Source organism: Podarcis vaucheri (assembly GCF_965113315.1).
Source record: "Podarcis vaucheri genome assembly, chromosome: 10".
NCBI classification, from domain to species: domain Eukaryota; kingdom Metazoa; phylum Chordata; class Lepidosauria; order Squamata; family Lacertidae; genus Podarcis; species Podarcis vaucheri.
Genome location: NC_138748.1, coordinates 76,286,117 through 76,308,990, shown reverse-complemented (window position 1 = coordinate 76,308,990; position 22,874 = coordinate 76,286,117). Strand labels below are relative to the sequence as shown.

Below are 22,874 nucleotides of genomic sequence, written 5' to 3'. Positions count from 1 at the left end.
CACGGGAGAAACCATTTCAATGTATGGAGTGTGAAAAGAGTTTTAGTGAGAGTGCACACTTTAGATCACATCAACGGAGTCACACGGGGAGAAACCATTTAAATGCATGGAGTGTGGAAAGGACTTCAGTCAGAGTGGAACACTGGAAAAAAAATCAACGGACTCACACACAGGAGAAACCACATAAATGTATAGAGTGTGGATAGAGTTTCCATTGTAATCCAAGCCTTAGATCACATCAACGGACTCATATAGCAGAGAAACCATTTCATTGTATGGAGTACAGTAAATACTTCACTCAGAGTGGAAATCTTAGAAAACATCAGTAGATACACAGGGGAGAAACCATTTAAAGGTATGGACTGTGGAAGGAGCTTCAGTCAGAGTGGAACCCTTGATTTGTGTCAACAAACTTACACAAAAGACAAACCGTATAAATATCAGGAAAGTAGATAGAGGTTCACTCTTAGTGGAAGTTGAAAATTAACAGACTCACGGACAGGAAGAACTCTAAGAGTTGAAACCCTTCAAACCATCAACAAACTCAGAGAGGAGAAGCAGTTTAAATGAAAAGATTGCAAGAAGTGCTTTATTTATAATGGAGTGATCAAGGAACATCCCAGGACCCTCACATAGGAGAACCCATTTAGATGTATGGAGTGTGGGACGTCTTCCTCTCAGAGTCCACTCTGAGCAATGAACTCGGCAGGAAATCATTCCTAAAAGCATGAGGTATAAGTTCTGGTGTTTATATGTAAAACATTACAATAATCAAATAATGAAGGCAGCATCTCACAATGGTGAGTATAATTTTAGATGAAAGTACCTTTGGTTTTTGCACCAAACTCTGTCACCACCACCACCACCACATGATCTCCAAGCACTGCTTCTTCACCAGAATGTCATCGCTGCCTCCTGCCCTGCACGTTCTGAAGAAAACTTGAAATACTGTAATTGAATGGGAGATTCCCCCCCCCCAAGTCTAATTTCAAGAGGGGGAATGAGGGGCTGCAGGTACCAGGGAAGTCTCCTGGGGGGGGCATCTTCACTCATGAAGCCCATGGGGCAACCCCAGAGCTCCTGCTCATTCTGGGGTTTGAGGAAGATAGCATTTTTCCATAGTCCCAGAAGGCTTGCTTCAATCATGCTCCTCAGGAGTTTTCCTACCAGAGGACCACAGTGCTGTGGCTGCTGTTGTTGTCAAGGACTGGCTGGTGAGGGGGGGGGGAGAGGCACCAGCTGGGGGACCCACAAGGGAAGAAGGCTCAGAGCCTGGGGACTGGTGGGGGGATGAGCAGAAAGAGGGAGAAAAGGGAGCAGACCGGAAGGGGAGGTGTTGCAAGCTGAGGAGGAAACGGGGTTAGGTGAGCAGGAAGAGTCTGGGGCAGAGAGCAGTTCAGGCTCAGAGGGAGGAGAGGAGGGGGCCAGGAGACCCAGAGGAGGCCGGCTGCTGAAGCATCCAGGGAGACTCCCCCTCCTGCTGCGACCAGCCCATGCCTTTGAGTCTGGCGGTTAGAACTCTTAGAATGTGGGGATCCCATTTTTCAACCAAAGCCAAAACCAAAGCAAAAACCCGCCAGCCTTTTCCCAGGTCTTTCCTGACCTGACAGTCGTTCGTCTCCTCTATGAAGGACTCTACAAAGTCCTTCTCCCTCCCTTTATTTACCATGGGGTCCCAGCAACCTTTTCTGCCTCTTACACTCTAGGGAAAAGAGTCCCTTTCCATTGGACGCCTGGCAGCCCAGTGCCAAATCCGGCTGCTCCAGAGAGAACGGAAAGGAGCTATAAACACCCTTGCGCTCTGACGCGCACCAGTCACTTCCTTCTGGATCTTGGTGCTGCCGGTGCAGCTGCATTTAGGAGAAAAAGAGAAATTGGAAACCGAGTCCAAGTCCCTTGCTATCCAAAGTGGCCACTTGGACCAGCCTTGGGGCGTCTTCCTTGGGGAAAAGGAAAAGTTTCAGATCTCAGGTTCCCCGACAGAGAATGAGAGCTTTGATTGGGGTTCTCTCCTTGCAGTTAATTGCCCCTCTAATTGCAGAACCCCAAGTCTCCCTTTCTCCCCTCCCCCTCCTAGCTACCTCTTGCCAGGAAGGCTGGGAGTGAAGACCGTCAGGAAAAGAGACAGCCAAGGATGAGAATCTGGGTTTCTGGGTGTTTCAGAGAATTCCGCCCACAATCTTCTCCCTTCCTAGACTCACGTCCGCATGCGCTGCTCCTGGCCACCCCGGGGTCTTTTGCTAGATCAATTCATGGCCAGCCTGGGGCTGAAAATAAACTTCCAAAAAACTAAATTACTGACAAAAAGCCTCACAATGGAAGAAAAAAAAAGAACTTCAAGAAAAAACAGGCCTGGGAATTAAAAATAAGGTAAAATACTTGGGAATCTGGATTTCAAATAAAAGTTTAAATGTATATGAGGATGATTATAGTAAAGTATTGAAATAAAGTTTTTTTTAAAATATGGAAACCTGGACCAAACTCCATCTCTCGGTTGTGAAAAATAATATCCTCCCCAAAGGGAAGAGTCTCAGTTGTGAAAATGACTATCCTCCCCAAAATGATTTTCTTATTCCAAACAATGCCCATTTTAGGAGGAATGAATTGTTTTAAGGAGTGGAAAAGGGAAATATCTAGATTTATATGGAGTGGAAAGAAACCGAGAATTAAACACCAGTTACTAACAGATGAAAAGGAGAGAGGAGGTTTTGCATTGCCAGATTTGGAATTCTACCATGTGGCGGCAGGATTGGTTTGGATAAAAGACTGGATTACACCAAAAGATACGGACCTATTAGACTTGGAAGGCCACGAGAATCGGTCTGGATGGCACGCTTCTTTAATATACGAAAAAGTGAAGGTCCACAGGGGATTTTTGAGCCGTGTGATAAGGAAATTGTGATATAAAATCTGGAATAAATATAAAGGAATACTTGAGCCAAAAATACCCTTGTGGACATCACCAAGAGAAGCCAGGGCAGTAAGAAAAAGAAATATGAAAGCAGATTGGCCTACGTTAGGATTAATCCTAGAAATAGATAAAGACAAGCCTACATTGAAAAAATAGGATTAAATTAAAAATCACCTAACGGATTGGTTACAATATTTTCAGTTACACCAAAGATTGGCCATGGATTTAAAGCAAGGAATTGCAAAAGAAACTTCTAAATTTGTAAGAGGATTAATTTTTATGAAAGGAAAAAATATTCCAAAAATCTATGATTACCTTTTGGAATGGGAAAGAAGAGCCAGTCAAGGCAGTTATGGTGAAACAGGCACAGGATTTTGGATACAATATATATATATATATATATATATCAATGGGAGAGATTGCGGAAGGCAGATATTAAATTCACAGCATGCTATAACCTTAGGGAGAACATCATGAAGATGTTCTGTAGATGACATCGTACCCGCTCAAAACTAGCGAAAATGTATAACGGAGGGTCACCGACTTGCTGGAGATGTAAAATAGATGTGGGGTCATGCATGTGGTGGACTTGTGCAATCATTAGGGAATTCTGGGATAATATCTATAATGAATTCAAGAAATTATTCAGACTCACTTAAAGAACAACAACAACCAGAGATCTTTCTTTTAGGCATTTTACCATTACAAATTAAAAAAGAAATAAGACCGCTGTTCATGTATGTCACCACAGAAGCAAGAATACGTGTGGCGAGGAAGTGGAAAACAATACTGACAATTACAGATTGGCAGATACTCATGTTAGAATATTTACAAGCAAAACTGATGGGAAGAGTTAGAGGAGTACTGAACCGGAAAATATTTGGAGAAGGGAGAGTGTTTAAGGATTATAGAAGATGATATTGTACCAACCACACCATATTAGCAGAACTTGAGTGATACTTGTAAACACAACAAATACTGTTTGTGGAGTAGACGGGAACAATATTAAAGAATATAAAACTGTGCGAAAAAAACGACAGTATAAACAGTACAATGAGAATGATTGGAAGACTCGTTTTGTCAGAAGTCTTTTTTATTTAATTAGGAAGATTAAATTTTTTCATGCACATAAATCTGCTTCTTCTTTCTTTTTCTGTATTTTCTTCTTTTCTTTATTCTTCATTGTTTTTTTCTTTAATTTTCTTTTTTTGCAGTATGAGATTGCAAATTCTTTGTATATGTGTGTAATTTAAATCAATAAAGATTATTTTTAAAAATAAATTTGAGGCCGGCCTGATCAAGTGTTGCTTCCTCTGGTTAGCCCTGCTGGAACTCCACTTCTTTCCAGACCCTGGGGTCACTAGAGGACTGGTGGCTCCTCCTGGCAAATGGCCTGCTGCGCGCTGGATCACCGGTCCTTCCTTGTGCCCCCTTGAATCTGGCCAACCGAAGGTCCCAACTGGGGTGCCATCTGTTGTAAACAAAAGCTACCCTTCTTCCCTTATGGGGGACACAAGAGCCCTTTATAGAGTCCCTTGTAGGTTCTCCATCGGTAGGAGAAAAGAGCAGATACATCCAGAGACTATTGAGAAGCAAAGCAGCTAGTAAGCCTGATCTTGATTGATCTGCTGCAACAGGGTGATCCCCTGAGGAGGACCCCCAACCAAGGCGTGCCAGCCCTTATATAGACATTTTAAATTCCCTGCCCCGGAGCTCCAGACCACCCCTCCATACATCACAGAAGGGGTGTAACCCCAGACCACCCCCCTCAAACATCATACCTACATCACAGAAAAGGCGGTCTGCAACAGAAATGTGAATGTTGTCATTTTTCCTGTCTGCCAGGTTATCTGATAATGGCTTATCTGATTCCCTTTCCTGGTAGTCTGGCCATTCCTTTGAGATGGTGATTTCCCAATTCCTGAGACAATGGGAAGGTTCCCTCACCCCCTCCCTCCTTGCAGAGAAAACATTTGGTCAGATTGGGAGTCAAAATGGTTTCAGGACGGTCTTCCTGTGCTGCTCCAGACATGTGGTCCACATATCTATGAATGTGCTTGCTTGGTACATTTATGAACATTTATTATATATATATATGAGACCTTAATTTTTTTATTACAGGATTCATCCTGTCCAGCCTTTCGCATGATGAATTCTGCATATAAGTTAAATAAGCAGGGAGACAATATACAGCCTTGTCAAACTCCTTTCCCAATTTTGAACCAATCAGTTGTTCCAGTTCTAACTGTAGCTTCTTGTCCCACAAAGAGATTTCTCAGGAGACAGATGAGGTGATCAGGCACTCCCATTTCTTTAAGAACTTGCCATAGTTTGCTGTGGTCGACACAGTCAAAGGCTTTTGCATAGTCAATGAAGCAGAAGTAGATGTCTTTCTGGAACTCTCTAGCTTTCTCCATAATCCAGCGCATGTTTGCAATTTGGTCTCTGGTTCCTCTGCCTCTTCGAAATCCAGCTTGCACTTCTGGGAGTTCTCGGTCCACATACTACTTAAGCCTGCCTTGTAGCATTTTAAGCATAACCTTGCTAGCCTGTGAAATGAGTGCAATTGTGCGGTAATTGGTGCATTCTTTGGCACTGCCCTTCTTTGGAATTGGGATTCATGTGTGGCAGGAACAACCCCCCCCCCCAATCATTCAATTTGTACACACACACACACACACTAGACATAGGCAACACTTCTGTTATAAATTCATAGAAAATCAGCCGTACATCGGATCTGCACCGTTCCACTTTTATTTTACACCGTGAGGGAAGGACTATCAAAGGGAGGAGACTTGACACAAGGCAGCCATACTCCCCCAAGCGTACAAACACGTCCGCAGATTTCTCCCTTGACACATGGAATCCTCTTCTGGCTCCAGTTGTATCGGCTGCTTTTCTGAGCCTCTTGGCTGTTGCGCAGGGACGGGGCCTGTGTCCACGGTCCTTGTCCTGGCCTGAGTCCGAGGCTGGGGTGGGGAGCTGGGATTTGGGGGGAGTCTTTTAGCTGCCCCCCTCCATTCCTGGTTTGAACAGCACCAAGACCTAAAAGACGGAGGGATCTAAGCTCGTGGGGTGGGGGCGGGGAGGATGTTGCACTTGGGGGGGGGATCCCACTTGGCAGCTGGATCTCCGGGATCAGCCCCTCCCCCGCTCTCCAATCCACTAAAGGAAGGGGGGAACCTTCCTCTCCTCCCCCCCCCACTCAAACGTTCCCTCCCCTCCCTGCACATCCTCCTCTCACCCCGCCCCCACCACCCCAAATCCCTCCCCCAATACATTGCTCCTCCTCCTCCAATCCGGCTCTTCTGTTCCAGGACTGGGGGGTGTGAGCCCCCTCCAACTCTGCCTGCTTCTCCCGGAAGTGGAGCTTCCACTCCGGATTGCTGCTCTGCCCGTAGCTCTAGGTGCGCGCGCGTTCTCAAAGCGGAGGAGGGGCGGCAGGTAAATCCTCCCCACCCACGTGGATGTTGCAGGAAAGGAAAGGAGGATCGGGAGCGAGGACAAAGAGGTAAAGGGGTCGGAGGGAGGGGGAGAAGAGGACCCAGAGACCCCCGCCAGCTCCCCAAAGCGCCTTCCGTGGGGCCTGGATCCCGGCACGCCTGCTGCGAAGGGGCGGAGATGGGGCGCCCACCCACGAGGACTCCCTGGCCCCGTTTCCCCCGCGCAGGCATCCCTGGGGCGCGGAGAGAAGCGGGCCAGGAAAGGGTTAAGGGGTGAGGGAGGCGCCTGGATAGAGACCCCCCTGTTTCTCCCCGGCTCATCTTGGGGGGCAATAGGGACGGAGAGATGGGTCGTGCAGGGCGAGGGGTGAGCCGGGCCAAGGGGGCGTCTGGGTTGAGGCGAGACTCCGGGAGAAAGAGAGGGGGTCATGGAAGTGGGGGGAGAAGGGAGGGGGCATCCCCGGGTCAGGGAAGCGCAGCAATGGGGGGGGGAGAGGAAGACCAGTCTTTGGGGAGACATCTCCATCATGACGCCCACGATGAATCTCCGGAGGGGCCACCTTGGCTTCTCCCTCCCGCCCAGGAATGGGCCCCCCCTTCAAGGCGACCAGAGAAGGATCCCTGGAAAGTGGGGGTCCTGTCCCCCCACCCCTTCCTTCCTGCAATCTCCATCCTCTTCCCACCCCATAAGCCCCTGCCCTGTCCAGACAATGATTCTGCCCAGTCCAACCATTGGTCCCCTGGAGAGGAGAGGAAATCCCGAGAGGAAGAGGGGAGGGGGAGGCCTTCTCAGAAGCGGCTCTTGGTTTCCGCAATCCCACCCAGGAAGCAGCCAGAAACCTTTTCCTCTCTCTCAGGCTTCCATCTTTATTGTCTTTTCTACTGAGGATTAGGATAATGTACACCTGTCATCAGAAACGGGTGCAGAGTCCATGGAATGGCTCTCAGGGCTGATAGAGAAGTTGCACCTCGAACACATTTCTGTTCCTCTTATTCTTTGAAGGCAGTGTCAGAGTGACTGACAAGCTGAGATACAACGCATCATCATCTGATGACAGCGACTGCATGAATCTTCCCAGTCAAAGGACCCATTTTCCTGATAGACAGTGCCTGTGGCCGGAGGCTCTACACACCGGGTGTGCCTGTGCAGGCCAAAGACTGCCAATATTAGCACAGGTGAGGTGTGTGACCTCCCCAAATTTACAGACTGTATGTGAATGGGAGTTTGTGGGTGGGATTATAGTTTATGGCAACCCTGTGATTTTCTCCACCCATAACATTTCTTGAGCTAATATTGCAGTACAAATTCCAAAATAACTACAAAAAAACCACAAAAGAATAATAATTGTAGTATTTATACCTTGCCCATCTGGTTGGGTTTCCCCAGCCACTCTGGGCAGCTTCCAGTACATATAAAAGACAGGAAAACATCAAACATTATAGACCTCCTGACACAGGGCTGCCTTCAGCTGTCTTCCAAATGTCAGGTAGTTGTTCATTTCCTTGACCTCTGAAGGGACGGTGTTCCACAGGGTGGGCGCCACCACCAAGAAGGCCTTCTGCCTGCTTCCCTGTACCCTCACTTATCACAGAGAGGGGACCATCAGGAGGACCTCAGAGGAGGACCTCAGTGTTCAGAGTGAAGGATGGGGGTGGAGACGCTCCTTCAGGTCTACAGGGCCAAGTTGGTTGAGGGCTTTAGGTTGCAGATCTTCCTCCTCCATAATGATCTCCAAGTCCGACATACAGTTAGCAGAATAGGAAAAAACACTCAGAAGCAGCAAAAAAATCCATTCAGCAGATAAATTTAGTACTGAAGGCAAAGAATCATAACAATCCAAAAACTGAATTTACAGTAAAACCCTAACTTAGCTTACCAAAACAGCACTCAAGTAATAAAGACACAAGAAGAGTAGAGAATAGCAGAATAGGAAGTGGGACCAGGCGCCTTTCAATACTGCGATTTATAGACAATTCCATGTCAGAGTAACCTTGGGACCGGATAACAAGCCTGGCTCACTCCAGTTTAAACCAGTTTCTTCTGGTTCCCAAAACAAGGAAGGTTCAGCATAATCTCATAACAACTTATTCCACCACCTGCTCTCAGCAGAAAGGAAACTCCCTTAGCAGCTAAAATGCTCCAGCTAGAGAAAACACCACTTTGAATCACACAGAGCAAAACTACTAGGACCTCCTTGAACCAATAGACTAGGAATGATCTCTATATGTTAGATCAATACTTTTCTTGCCTGAAAGATGCAACCATGACACTTTAAAGATCAGCACAAGCAGTTTGAATTGTGCTCGGAAATGCACTGAGAGCGAGTGAAGATCCTTTAGGACAGCGTTACAAGGTTGAACTTTTCATTAAGTACAGTTATCCCTTTGCCTGGAATATGCAGCTTTGTCAGTGCCAAATTAGGGTAGTCCTGTGTCAGAAGACAGGCACGAGATCAGGCAGCACATCAACATTATAAAGAACCATTGGGGTGGGGTGTTTCCCATTTGCCAGCTGCTTCTCTTCTGCTTCTCCTGCTCTCTCCACGCAATGTGAGGCATGTAGATGGAGGTCCATCTCCCAGAACAGGAGCTTCCCTGAGCCCCCATTCAGCTGGCGCCAAGCACCAAGCCTTGCCACTAGTTCTCTGACTGACCCAGACCACAGTCCCTGGAAAAGACGAAGACCTGGGTCTCCCAAAATGGTCCACTTGGACCTCTTGAGGCCATTGGGACTGTGAAGGTGACTCATGAAGATCTAGAGGTGGAAACAGGGCTGGATGGAGGATTATAATAATAATATAATAATAATAATTTATTATTTATACCCCGCCCATCTGGCTGAGTTTCCCCAGCCACTCTGGGCAGCTCCCAATCAAATGTTTAAACAGTACAGCGTTAAATATTAAAAACCTCCCTGAACAGGGCTGCCTTCAGATGTCTTTTAAAGATAGGATAGCTGCTTATTTCCTTCACATCTGACGGGAGGGTGTTCCACAGGGTGGGCGCCACCACCGAGAAGGCCCCCTGTCTGGTTCCCTGCAACCTCATTTCTCACAATGAGGGAACCGCCAGAAGGCCCTCGGAGCTGGACCTCAGTGTCTTTATGATGCAGAGGATGGGGAATGTCCAAAGGAACGATGGACCAGAGAAAGAGAGGGCCTGCATGAACAGAGAGCAGCTGCCTTTCCTGTGAGGAAACAATTGATTTGAAAAGGCTGTATTCCAAGATCATGCTGTGCTATTAACGATGATTGAGGATTAGGAAAGGTTGCTGCTGCATTACTATCATTTGATGACATTGCTTTTTCATTTGCTGTGCGTAAGAGGAGTGGGGTGGTGTTTAGTTGGGTGCGGAAATTTATTTAATTTAATTATGGTGTGTTTGTAACATTCTTTTTTTTTTGTTTTATTGTTTTCTTAGTTTGTTTTTTGTATAGGTTTTAATTTGATTTTAAGGGGAGGGGTCAGGGCTGCCTGGGAGTGGATCCCAACAAACAAAATGGCTGGAGCAGGTTCCACGGGGGGGGATGTACTGGGACAACCAATCTCAGTGATCACGGGTAGGAGGAGGAGTTACGCTAAGACCAGACCACGTCATTACCGAGGAAGTGGGCTTAGTCATTGTTTGAGGACTATCCCTGCCTCCAGGTCTGGTCTTGACCAGACGGGATACTGGAATCAGCAAAGGGATACCCACACAACCTGAAGGTGCTGCTGTGCAATGCCAGGTCAATGATCCATAAAACCATTGTGATCCATGACTTGATCGTGGATGGAGGACTTGACCTGGCATGTGTAACAGAGGCTTGGTTGGATGAAGCAGATGGGCCTGTCCTTGCCGCTGCTTGTCCACCAGGTTTCTCTTACACACAGCAACCCAGGTCATGTGGGCGGGGAGGGGGGGTTGCCGTGATTTTTAGGAAGTCATTAGTTTGCACCAGGCATCCTATTGAGAAGACCCAGTTTTCTGAGTGCATGTTCTGGAAGTTGGGCAATAGGGGCAGTACAGGATTCCTGTTGGTGTACCAACCCTCCCCCCCCGCTTCACCAAGGATTTCCTGCCCGAGCTGCTTGAGGTCGTGGTGGATGTTCTCCTGGAGACACCTAGTTTGGTTGTCCTAGGGGATTTTAACATCCATGCCGACACGACCTTACAAGGGGCCGCTCGGGACTTCGTGGAAAGCATGGCCTCCATGGGGCTGTCCCTGAATAAGTCTGGCCCAACCCATAGCCGCGGACATGCCTTGGACCTGGTGTTTACCTCTATGGATGTTTGTGATCTGACACTAAGTAAAAGCAAAACAAAAGAAGTGCCATGGTCAGATCACTTCCTGGTGCAACTGGACTTCTCCGCGACCCTTCCCCTCTGCAGGGAAGTGGGACCGATTTGGCTAGAGCACCGGTGGCGGATGACCCATTCTGAAGCTGACCAGACACGGGTTAGAGCTGAATGTTGAGCCTACCAAGTTGCGGTAGTGACGGCGAAGACTACTTTCTTCACCGCCTCTATTGCATCTGCAGAAAACAGCAGCAGGAGACTTTTTCAGGTGGTTCACAATTTAGCAGAACCACCTGCTCCATCAGGGCTCAGTGCGGCCCACATGATCTCCTGCAATGATTTTGCAAAGTTTTTTTCAGATAAAGTCGCTCAGATTCACTCAGGTCGCTCAGGTAGACACCACCGTGGCATCAGGGCCGGGGTGGGAGAGTGCTAGAGTCTGTCTAGTCAAGTTGTGTGGGATCAATTCCAACCTGTTACCCCCAATGATGTGGACAGGCTGCTTGGACGCGTGAAACCAACCACTTGTCTCCTGGATCCTTGCCCATCCTGGCTTATAAAAGCAAGCCGGGAAGGACTGGGCGATGGGCTTTGTGGGGTGGTGAATGCTTCCCTCCATGAGGGAGCCTTTCCAGACCCGCTGAAAGAGGCAGTTCTTAAACCGCTTCTTAAAAAACCATTTTTAGATGCGGCCATGATGCCCAACTATCGCTGAGTCTCAAATATTCCATTCTTGGGCAAGGTGATTGAGCGAGTAGTTGCTGAACAACTCCAGGCACGCCTGGAAGAAGCGGACCATTTGGATCCCTTCCAGTTGGGATTCAGGCCTCATCATGGGACTGAAACTGCCTTGGTCGCACTGGTTGATGATCTCTGATGGGCTAGGGACAAAGGTTTCCTAGTTCTGCTGGATCTCTCAGCGGCGTTTGATACCATTGAGCATAACATCCTTCTGGACCGTCTTGAGGGGCTGGGAGCTGGGGGTACTGTCATACAGTGGTTCCGCTCCTTTCTCCTGGGCCGTGTCCAGAAAATGGTGTTGGGGGATGAGTGTTCAGAACACTGGGCTCTCACTTGTGGGGTGCCTCAGGATTCTGTACTCTCCCCCATGCTTTTCAACATCTACATGAAGTCGCTGGGAGAGATCATCAGGGGGTTTGGGCTGGGTGTTCATCCATATGCGGGTGATACCCAGCTCTACCTCTCTTTCAAATCAGAACCAGTGAAGGCAGTGAAGGTCCTGTGTGAGTGTCTGGAGGCGGTTGGAGGATGGATGGCGGCTAACAGATTGAGGTTGAATCCTGACAAGATAGCAGTACTGCTTTTGGGGGAGGTGGGCAGGTGTGGAGGATTTCCTGGTCCTGAATGGGGTAACTGTGCCCCTGAAGGCCCAGGTGTGCAGCCTGGGAGTCATTTTGGACTCACAGCTGTCCATGGAGGCGCAGGTCAATTCTGTGTCCAGGACAGCTGTCTACCAGCTCTATCTGGTACACAGACTGAGACCCTATCTGCCTGTGGACTGCCTTGCCAGAGTGGTGCATGCTCTGGTTATCTCTCGCTTGGACTCAATGCGCTATACGTGGGGCTACCTTTGAAGGTGACCCAGAAACTAAAACTAATCCACAATGCAGCAGCTAGACTGGGGACTGGGGACTGGGAGTGGCTACCGAGACCACATAACACCGGTCTTGAAAGACCTACATTGGCTGCCAGTACGTTTCCGAGCACAATTCAAAGTGTTTGTGCTGACCTTTAAAGCCCTAAACGTCCTCGGTCCAGTATACCTGAAGGAGTGTCTCCACGCCTCATTGTTCTGCCTGGACACTGAGGTCTAGCTCTGAGGGCCTTCTGGCGGTTCCCTCACTGCGAGAAGCAAAGTTACAGGGAACCAGGCAGAGGGCCTTCTCGGTAGTGGCACCCTCCCTGTAGAACGCCCTCCCACCAGATGTCAAAGAGAACAACAACTACCAGACTTTTAGAAGACATCTGAAGGCAGCCCTTTTTAGGGAAGCTTTTAATGTTTGAGGTATTACAGTATTTTAATGTTTTTCTGGAAGCTGCCCAGAGTGGCTGGGGAAGCCCAGCCAGATGGGCAGGGTATAAATAATAAATTATTATTATTATTATTATTATTATTATTATTATTATTATTTCATAAAAATTGGGGACATGGGTAGGAAGTGGGGGAATGTAGGAGATGTGTGAAATAAGAGAAGGGGCAAATGGTGTTTGATTTGTTCTTTTCCCTTTGTTCTCTTCCTTGGAATCCAAAAAGGACTTCCTCTCTGCCCACTCTGAAGAAGGTGTTACAGAAGAATGTCAGAATTCCAGGGGACGGGAATAGACATTGAAATGTGAGAAATGTGGAATATGCTTCACTGAATGAGCACACATAGCTCACATCAATAAACTCACAGGAGAGAAAACTTTTAAAGACTTGAAGTGTGGAAAGAGTTTCACTGATAGTGAAAAACCTAGAATACATCAGCGGACTGCCATGGGTAAGAAAGGATTCCAATGCATTGACTGCGGAAAGAGCTTCAGTCAGAATGGAGACCTTAAAACACATCAACGGATTCACACAGGGGAGAAACCATTTAAATGTATGGAGTGTGGAAAGAGCTTCAGTCAGAATGGAGACCTTAAAACACATCAACGGATTCACACAGGGGAGAAACCATTTAAATGTATGGAGTGTGGAAAGAGCTTCAGTCAGAATGGAAACCTTAGAATACATCAACGTACACATACAGGGGAGAAACCGTTTAAATGCATGGCTTGTGGAAAGAGCTTTAGTGATAGTGGAACCCTTAGAAAACATCAACATTTTCACACAGGAGAGAAACCATTTAAATGTATGGAGTGTGGAAAGAGCTTCAGTTTCAGTTCAAACCTTAGACAACATCAACGGACACACACTGGGGAGAAACCATTTAAATGCATGGAGTGTGGAAAGAGCTTTAGTCAAAATGCGCACCTAACTTTACACCATCAAACTCACACAGGTGAGAAACCAATTAGATGTATGGAGTGTGGAAAGAGCTTCATTCAGATTGGAAACCTTAGAATACATCAACGGACTCATACGGGGGAGAAACCATATACATGTATGGAGTGTGGAAAGAGCTTCAGTCAGAGTGGAGAGGTTAGATCACATCAACGGACTCACACAGGGGAGAAACCATTTAAATGCATGGAGTGTGGAAAGAGCTTTAGTTACGATGCAGGCCTTAGACAACATCAACGGACTCACACAGGAGAGAAACCATTTAAATGTATGGAGTGTGGAAAGAACTTCAGTCAGAGTGGACACCTTAGACAACATCAATGGACTCACATAGGAGAGAAACCATATAAATGTATGGAGTGTGGAAAGAGTTTTAGTCATAGTGGAAGCCTTAGAACACATCAACGAACTCACACAGGGATGAAACCGTTTCAGTGTATGGAGTGTGGAAAGAACTTCAGTCAGAGTGGACACCTTAGACAACATCAACGGACTCATACAGGGCAGAAACCATATAAATGTATCGATTGTGGAAAGAACTTCAGTCAGAGTGCACACCTTAGACAACATCAACAGACTCACACAGGAGAGAAACCTTTTAAATGTATGGAGTGTGGAAAGAGCTTCAGTTATAGTGGAAACCTGAGAGTACATCAACAGACTCACATCAGTAAGAAACGATTTAAATGTATGGAGTGTGGAAAGAGCTTCAGTCAGAATGGACACCTTAGAAGACATCAGCAGACACACAGGGCAGAAACTGTTTAAATGTATGGCCTGTGGAAGGAGCTTCAGTCCGAGTGGAACCCTTGATTTATGTCAACAAACTCACACAAAAGACAAACCATATAAATATCAGGAAAGTAGGTAGAGGTTCAGTCCTAGTGGAATCCTACATCTACAGACTCATGGACAGGAAGAACTTTAACAGTTGACACCCTACAAACCCATCAACCCTCAAAGAGGAGAAGCTGTTTAAAGGGAAAGATTGCAGAAAGTGCTTTAGTTATAATGGAGTGTTTAAGGAACATCTAAGAGCCAGTGTGGTGTAGTGGTTAAGAGTGGTTCGTAATCTGGGGAACCGTGTTTGCGTCTCCGCTCCTCCACATGCAGCTGCTGGGTGACCTTGGGCCAGTCACACTTCTTTGAATTGTCTCAGCACCACTCATCTCACAGAGGAAGGGAAAGGAGAATGTTAGCCACTTTGAGACTCCTTCGGGTAGTGATAAAGCGGGATATCAAATCCAAACTCTTCTTCTTCTTCTCAGAGTGGAGAACCCATTAAAATGTATGGAGTGAGGAACGGGTTCCTTTCAGAGTTTACTCTTCTTCACAGCAATGAACTCAACAGAAAATCCATCTTCAAAGCATGTCATGTATTTGTTCTGGTGTTTATATGTAAAACTGTATAGTAATGAAATAATGAAGGTAATATCCCACAATAATGAGTATAATTTTAGATGTAAGGTGCCTTTTGATAGTGAGGGGGAGAGGGTGAATCTGTATTTCTGGTGGTGAGTGAGGATTAGGGCTGGGCATATATTGATCTCATCCTATACCAGTTTCTAGACTACATTGTGATAACCTTTGGAAAACAATGGATATGGCAATACACCACAAATCACAGTGTGTGTTTCTGGGATGCACATTTGCCTCAAAGCAGCCGGCAGAAAGCTTTGCTTCATGAAGGGCTTCTGGTTGATTGCTCGCCATCACAGTTGGAGATCTCTTTATCGGAGGAGACCTCGGTATATCAAAGGCAGGGGAAACTGCTCCAGCGCAGCAGACCCCCGGGAAAACCTCAAATCGAGCATTTTGAGGACATGGAATCTGGCAGGTGTCAAAAGTGGGCTCCCCCCTCCCTGGAAAGTTCTGCTTTTGAGCTCCGAGAACGAGGGGGTTGGAGCTGCGACACATCGGAGAAAAAGCTTCCTGTGATTATACGAAGCTGCGAGACTGTGAGGCATTAGCGGTCAATTTTTCCAACATCAAAAGGACTGTATTGTGTGTACCTTTTACGTTTGGATTATATATGGCTAATGTGCTGACAAGCTAGCTGAGATAATGCTCTGAGCACACAGCCATCTCTGTACAAGAGATTTATTGCTAAGCTTCAAAGCAGTTACAAGAGTTCAAAAACACACTTCATCTCTTGGAGTCAGATGAATCGTCTGACTTTTTTTACGCCTCCCCCAGCAAGCCCATTTCCTGAGTCCACGCCTCTTGCTTCCTCTGCTCTGTGAGTGGCTGGTTCCCAGCACTGGCTCCCCCTCCCAGCTTCCTCTGACGTGGAAGAGAAACTGCTAATGACCGGCGTGGGCTCTCTGTACTTGCCTCTCTGCTTCCCCCTCAGCTCTTTCGCAGCCTCCAATTCCCTGACATCCACCCCCTCCTCAAAGGCCCCCTCCCCCTCGGGAGAATCGACCACCCCCAATTTATCCTTCTCCGGAGTGGCGGGGGTGAAGCCTGGAAAACTACCCTCCTCCTCATCCGTATCTTCAAAAACCGTCCTCCAGTCCTCCCTCAAACCCACAGTTCCTCGTGTTCCCTCTTCTTCTTCCTCTTCGTCAGATGGTGGGAATCCCTCGAAATCCTCTTCATCGTCCGTCGGCCCGAACACCTGTTGGAAAAATCTACCCCAGGGTTTGGGTTTGTCGGGGAAGAAATTGTGGAACTCCTCCACTAGACCCTCATCAGTGATACAACTCTCCGGGACCCAGGTATTCTCTGAACTAGGGGCCCCTTCCCACACCACCAGATACTCTTGCCTCTCTACTTGCCCCTCAGCTCTTTCACAGCCTCCAATTCCCTGACAGCTAACTAAAGACCTGACCTCAAGAGTCACTAAATCAGAGATTTGCCCAAGGACTTGTTCTGATCGTAGTGCTGTGTTGACAGAGTTAAAATTGTCTCTACAGGGTACTTTTAGATGGCAGATGAATGATGTTTTACTGAGAAATGAATTAAATAAATAAAGCTCAAAAGACCCTAAAGGACTATTTTGAATTGAACCTGAATCCTGGAATTGAAGCAAGGGGTGCAAGTAAAGTGGTAATGCCAGGTATTTTGATTCAACAGAATTCTATCAGAATGAGCAAAAGGAAAAAGTTCTGTCTCAAAGGAGAAAGAGAAAAAGCTAAGATGTAACCCAAAAAATCAACAGATTCAAAAGGAAATTAAAGCATTACAATCTTAGTCTTCACAAATAGTAAACCAAGAAATTGAATGAAAAATTATATTGATGAAACAAAAGACTTTTGCATCGGCAAATAAATGCAGAAAATTATTGGCTTGGGGACAGAAGGAGAGTACAATAATTAATATTATGGAGGATGGTAAGAATATTAAGAACCCAACAGAGATTAGAAAATGTTTTCAAAAGTACTATAAGAAGCTTTACAAAAAGGAAAAATGGATAAAATGGAACAGTTTTTGGACAAAAATGGATTGCAGAAAATTCCAGCGGACAAAACAAGCCTACTAAATGAACTGGTTACAAGACAAGAAGTTGAAGGGGCAATTAGAATAATAGAATCATAGAGTTGGAAGAGACCACAAGGGCCATCGAGTCCAACCCCCTTCCAAGCAGGAAACACCATCAGAGCACTCCTGACATATGGTTGTCAAGCCTCTGCTTAAAGACCTCCAAAGGAGGAGACTCCACCACACTCCTTGGCAGCAAAACAGCTCTTACTGTCAGGAAGTTCTTCCTAATGTTTAGGTGGAATCTTCTTTCTTGTAGTTTGGATCCATTGCTCCGTGTCCGCTTCTCTGGAGCAGCAGAAAACAACCTTTCTCCCTCCTCTATGTGACATCCTTTTATATATTTGAACATGGCTATCATATCACCCCTTAACCTCCTCTTCTCCAGGCTAAACATGCCCAGCTCCCTTAGCCGTTCCTCATAAGGCATCGTTTCCAGGCCTTTGACCATTTTGGTTGCCCTCCTCTGGACACGTTCCAGTTTGTCAGTGTCCTTCTTGAATTGTGGTGCCCAGAACTGGACACAGTACTCCAGGTGAGGTCTGACCAGAGCAGAATACAGTGGCACTATTACTTCCCTTGATCTAGATGCTATACTCCTATTGCCCAAATGAAAATAGGCAAAGCACTGGGACCTGATGCTTTAACTTCCAAGTATTATAAAATATTTAAGGATTGGCTGATACAACCATTGATGGATGTTTGTAACAAAATATTAAAGGGGGACAAAGCACCCGAGTCCTGGAAAGAGGCCTTCATCACTCTGATACCCAAACCAGATACAGATAGAGCTCAAGTAAGGAATCAGCGACCAATTTCCTTGTTGAATGTGGATTATAAAATATTTGCAAATATTTTGGCTACAAGATTGAAGAAGATTTTGAATAAGCACATACATAAAGATCAGTCAGGTTTTTTATCTGAGAGGCATATGAAAAATAATATTAGGAATGTGCTGGAAAGATTAGAGGCAAAAAAGAATCCTAAAGCAATGTTTATGTTTATTGATGCAGAGAAAGCCTTTGATAATGTTTCTTGGAGTTTTATGAAACAGAACTTGTGTAATATGGGGATCGGTCAAAAAAATTTTAATGGTATTAATGCAATTTACTTGGAGCAGAAAGCAAAAATTATAATTAACAATGTGGTCTCAGAAGAAATTAGGATTGAGAAGGGAACCAGGCAAGGGTGCCCACTTCCTCCCCCCCCCTGCTTTCTATTTCTGTCCTAGAGGTGCTGCTGAATAGGATAAGGAATGATGGGGAAGTTAAAGGCATAGTAGTGGGAACTAAACAATATAAGTTAAAAGTCTTTGCTGATGATTTGGTATTGACTTTACAGGACCCTGAGATCAGTGCAATTAAAGCACTGAAGACAATTCAACAGTTCGGACAAGTTGCAGGTTTCAAATTGCATAAGAATAAAACCAAAGTTTTTAGGGGTTAAATAATGATACATGAAAAACTTAATTTAGAGGAACCCACAGGGCTGAAGTTTGTGAAAAAGGTGAAATATCTGGGTGTAAATATGACTGCAAAAAATGCATTTGTACAAAGACAACTATGAAAAGTTATGGAAAGATATCAAAAGAGATTTGGATATTTGTACAAGGTTGAAACTATCTTTGTTGGGCTGAATTTCTGTGATAAAGATGAATGTATTGCCTAAGGTGTTATATTTGTTCCAAGTACTCCCTATCATTGATAAGTTGAATTGTTTTAAGGAATGGCAAAAGATATTATCTAAATTTATCTGGCAGGGGGGGAAACCCAGAATTAAGTTTAAATTATTAACAGATGGAAAAGAGAGAGGGGGTTTCTCCCTGCCAGATTGAAGGATTTACTTTGAAGCTGCAGCCTTTTGCTGGCTGAAACAATGGTATTTATTGGAAGATACAGATGTTTTGGATTTAGAAGGTTTTGATAATGTATTTGGATGGCATGCATATTTATGGTATGACAAGCTAAAAGCTCACAAAGGATTTAAAAATCATATAATTAGAAAATCTTTAGATGATGTTTGGATAAGATACAGGGATTTGTTAGAAAGGAAAACACCCAGATGGATATCACCATTGGAAGCTAAGACCCATAAGAGGTTGAATATGAAAGATACATGGTTGAAGTATAATGATAGTTTGATGGAAGTAGGGGACCAATTTAGATTAAAATCTTATGGTCCGTTGAAAGATAAATTAGATGATTGGTTCCAGATGCCGAGTTCCTGACTTCACTCCCAGACGACAGGAAGCGAAAGACACACATCCTTTGCCCTGTGTCCTTCCAGCCTCTTTCCTCCCTTTGCTCCCTTCTGCCGGTTTGTGTGCCTGACCTAGATATCCTGTGTGCTCTATTTTATTTACTGCTGAAACTGGATCTGCTCTCAGGAGCTAAGTTTTGTGCCTCACTGGGGACCCAGGGAGAAGTGTATGCTTTGAAAGCTCAGTGAACTATTACTGAAGAAGTCCTGCTGCCTCTGTGTGCGTTTTTGACCTCAGTGTGGGAATTGCTCTGCACGTGGCCCCTACCCCGCTGATACTTAGCTCATGGCCTGGAGTTGCTCTACTCAAGCATGCAAGACGGTGCGTCTGCGTGTGACTGTGGTTTTTTGCACTGTTATGGAAATGACAAGTGGGATCCACATCTTTAAAGTTGTTAAAATAAAAAAATTCCTTCCAGTAGCACCTTAAAGACCAACTAAGTTAGTTCTTGGTATGAGCTTTCGTGTGCATGCACACTTCTTCAGATACAAGGAACTAAAGTTGTTGCAATGTTACAAATCATCAGACCTTTATTGGCATCACTTACAAACATTCAGAATAAGTAGGCCAGTGCGATCTCGTCGCCATTTCAACAGTACAGTCATTTGCCAAAGGGAAGAAGAGGCAATCTATTTCATCTCTCCAGCAAGGGCAGGATCCTGTAGCGTACTTTGGCGACAAAAAATCAAATAGAGGAACTTAGCTACTGTCTTGGGGAGCTCCTGGTCTCTCCCCTGGAATAAGAAGTGTACAACCTCCTTCTCTGGTTTCCATGTTGGAATGCATAGGTGGTCTAAAAATTGTTGGCGGAGATCATCATAAATTTTACATTTAAGGGCCATGTGAGCTAGAGTTTCCACCAGGTGGGCATCGCATGGGCAGATCCTATCTCCTTCTGCCAAACCCACAAACCTGCCCCAAAGGAGATTAGGAGGATTAGACTTGAACCTAGGCAGAAAAAAAGCCCTTTTTTTCTTGCGGGTTAAACAAAAATTGTAAATAATTAAGGTTAAATTCCTGCACCCTAGAGAGTCGAAAATAAAGAGGGGACCATGTTTTTTCTGCAGCTGAGATTAGTTCCTGGAGATCTATGTCCCACAGCCTAGTTTTTAACATGGCCTTGGCTACTGGGAAAGCCATGATGATAATGTTGCAAATATTATGCCTGAATGTATCCATTCGACTTGACAGCTCGGGGAAGATACCTAGCTTTATAAATGTGTAGAAAATCCATACTTTAACTGACTCTCCTCATTCCAACGCCATTTTGACCATTAAAGAAAGGGGAATTTGGGCTCCACCTCCCTCCGTGAACCAAGAAGCAGAAAATCAGATCAGCAGTGTCAAGCGCTCGTCCTACACTCGAGTAGGATCCTGGTAGAGACACATGCCCGACTGGCATGTTCTCTCCCTCCTGGTCATTCGTTCGGGAGCTTCAAAAGCTTCACAGCAACTGATGCCAACAGACATCGGCACACTTAGGGATCTGCAGAGTGTTTGCAGTTTGCGTAACAGAGCTCAGCAACTCAGCATTTTGGCTAATCTACTTTATTTACATATAAACACACACGGAGCACTGCAACACGGCTCCCTCTCTCTCTAGCATCAGACAGCAAAGAGAGAGAACAAAGGACAATAGTCTCACTTCAGGAACATAGTCTCCATCACTTCCCACTGTGGAGTCAAAACATACACCATCATGTGATAGACAAAAATGCCATGACTGCAATCACGGATCTGGAAATCTAACAGGCAGCAGGAGCAGGGCATCCTGCCATAATCCCCCAAGCGTAAGACCAGAGACACAGCCCCCCATCCAGGGAGTGACCAGGGGAAACAATGGACATCTGCAGAGGCAGTTGAGCAAGCCAGATGTTCTGAAAGCCCATCTCCAGACCAGTCCTGAGGGCAAGGAGATGTCAAGAGTTTTATTGTTCTTCCGGTGATGGGGAGTTAAGAGGTGTTGGGAAAGGGGTCTGATAAAGAGACCTAATGTTGGCCTTGTGTCATCCTTGTAGACCCCTCCCCCTTTGCGACATGCTAGTGATGTAGTGATGATGTCTCAGTGATGCTGCTCCAAGTGTATTCTGGGATATTGTGGGAAGTTTTAAAAGAGGAGGGTCACCCCTTACTCGGGGTTCTTACTCCTGTGGGGACCTGTTGCACAACAATAAGGATCATGGTCTACTGACCATGTTCCTTCTTTTACTGACCACATGGACCCGCGGGGGAGTAGCACCCTGATGAGCTCGGCTGTTGAGTCGTCTCTCACCCCAGAATTTTTCATTACCAATAATGATCTTTTAAAATGTTTATATTTTTTGTTGTCTGCCACACTCCAAAAAATTTCACCATCTTTTCTATCCCCAGCTCTGCTATCTGTCTCTACTCATTTTTCTTCTGTTGTCTCATATTTTTACCAACAATTTATTTCAATTTTTATTCAATTTAACACCTGCAACTTGGCCAAATTGATTAATCTTGTTGAAAACTGTTGGTATACTTTCCAGTGGGCTTCTGCCATTATTACCATTGTTTGCCATTGTTTGCAAATGCCTTAAGTTCATATGATCTTCATCCCACTGTAATAATAATAATAATAATAATAATAATAATAATAATAATAATAAATTTATTTGTATCCCACCCTCCCTGGCCAAAGCCGGGCTCAGAGCGGCTAACAACAAGTAAAAATAGCCCAGTGTACAGAAAATTGCACAGTCAATTAATTAAAATACATTCTAGAATCAATTCAGAATCAAATTAATGGCAACCATTGGGTTAGGGTTCTATGAAGATTACAGGGGGGGGGGTCGGACTGTGCCCTGGCCAAAGGCACTGCAAAAAAGATATATTGGTGATGCTGTGCGAACGGTATTCTGGGATATGGTGGGAAAGTTTTAAAAGTCAGTGTCGCCCCCTGCTCTGGGTTCACTCGCTGTTGTTGAACCTGTTGCACAACAATAAAGGATCTCAGTCTACTGACTGCTCTTTTACTCCAAATTGCTTCACTGGAATTTCCTTCTTTTACTGACCGCACAGACCCGCAGGGGACTTGGACCCTGATGAGCTGAGCTTTTGGGTAGACTCTCAACCCAGAATTTTCCTTATCAAAACCTTTCTGCAAATGGCCTTTGCAACACAACTCCCTGGATGGTTACAAAGTAGACACATTTCTTGATGAGATGTAACTTCTGCCAGGAAAACCTGAGCTGAAATAGGAAAGAGAGCAAAACAGCAGCCCTGTCTGACCCCCGTCGGCCCCCAGACTCCCCCAGTCACGTGGCAGGAGATTCTTCCTGAGCCCCCCCCCCATCAGTGATGATCAAGATATGATCCACTGGTGACCCACATGATCCAAGCAGACTGGTCCAAAGAGCAGATCTCTGGGTCTGAATGAAAAGGGTCTGCGATGATGGATTCTGGAGTCAAGAAATCCTCCCTTTCCAGTGATCTCTCCGGCTGGCCAGGAAAAGGCAGCGAGCAGGAAT

General features: G+C 45.6%; 1 protein-coding gene across 2 annotated transcripts in view; it reads left to right on the top strand.

The window, feature by feature from the left end:
* The window catches only part of LOC309541244 (uncharacterized protein), a 182,839-nt gene that overhangs the window by 23,514 nt on the left and 136,451 nt on the right, over window positions 1-22,874 (top strand). The window contains exon 1 of one of the 2 annotated variants that reach the window (XM_082238865.1): window positions 6,366-6,422. The exons of the other annotated variant lie outside the window; for it this stretch is intronic. The gene's annotated coding sequence lies outside the window, so the exon portion shown is untranslated. Of the gene's footprint in view, window positions 1-6,365; window positions 6,423-22,874 lie in introns of those variants that run through there. 2 annotated transcript variants of the gene reach the window in all.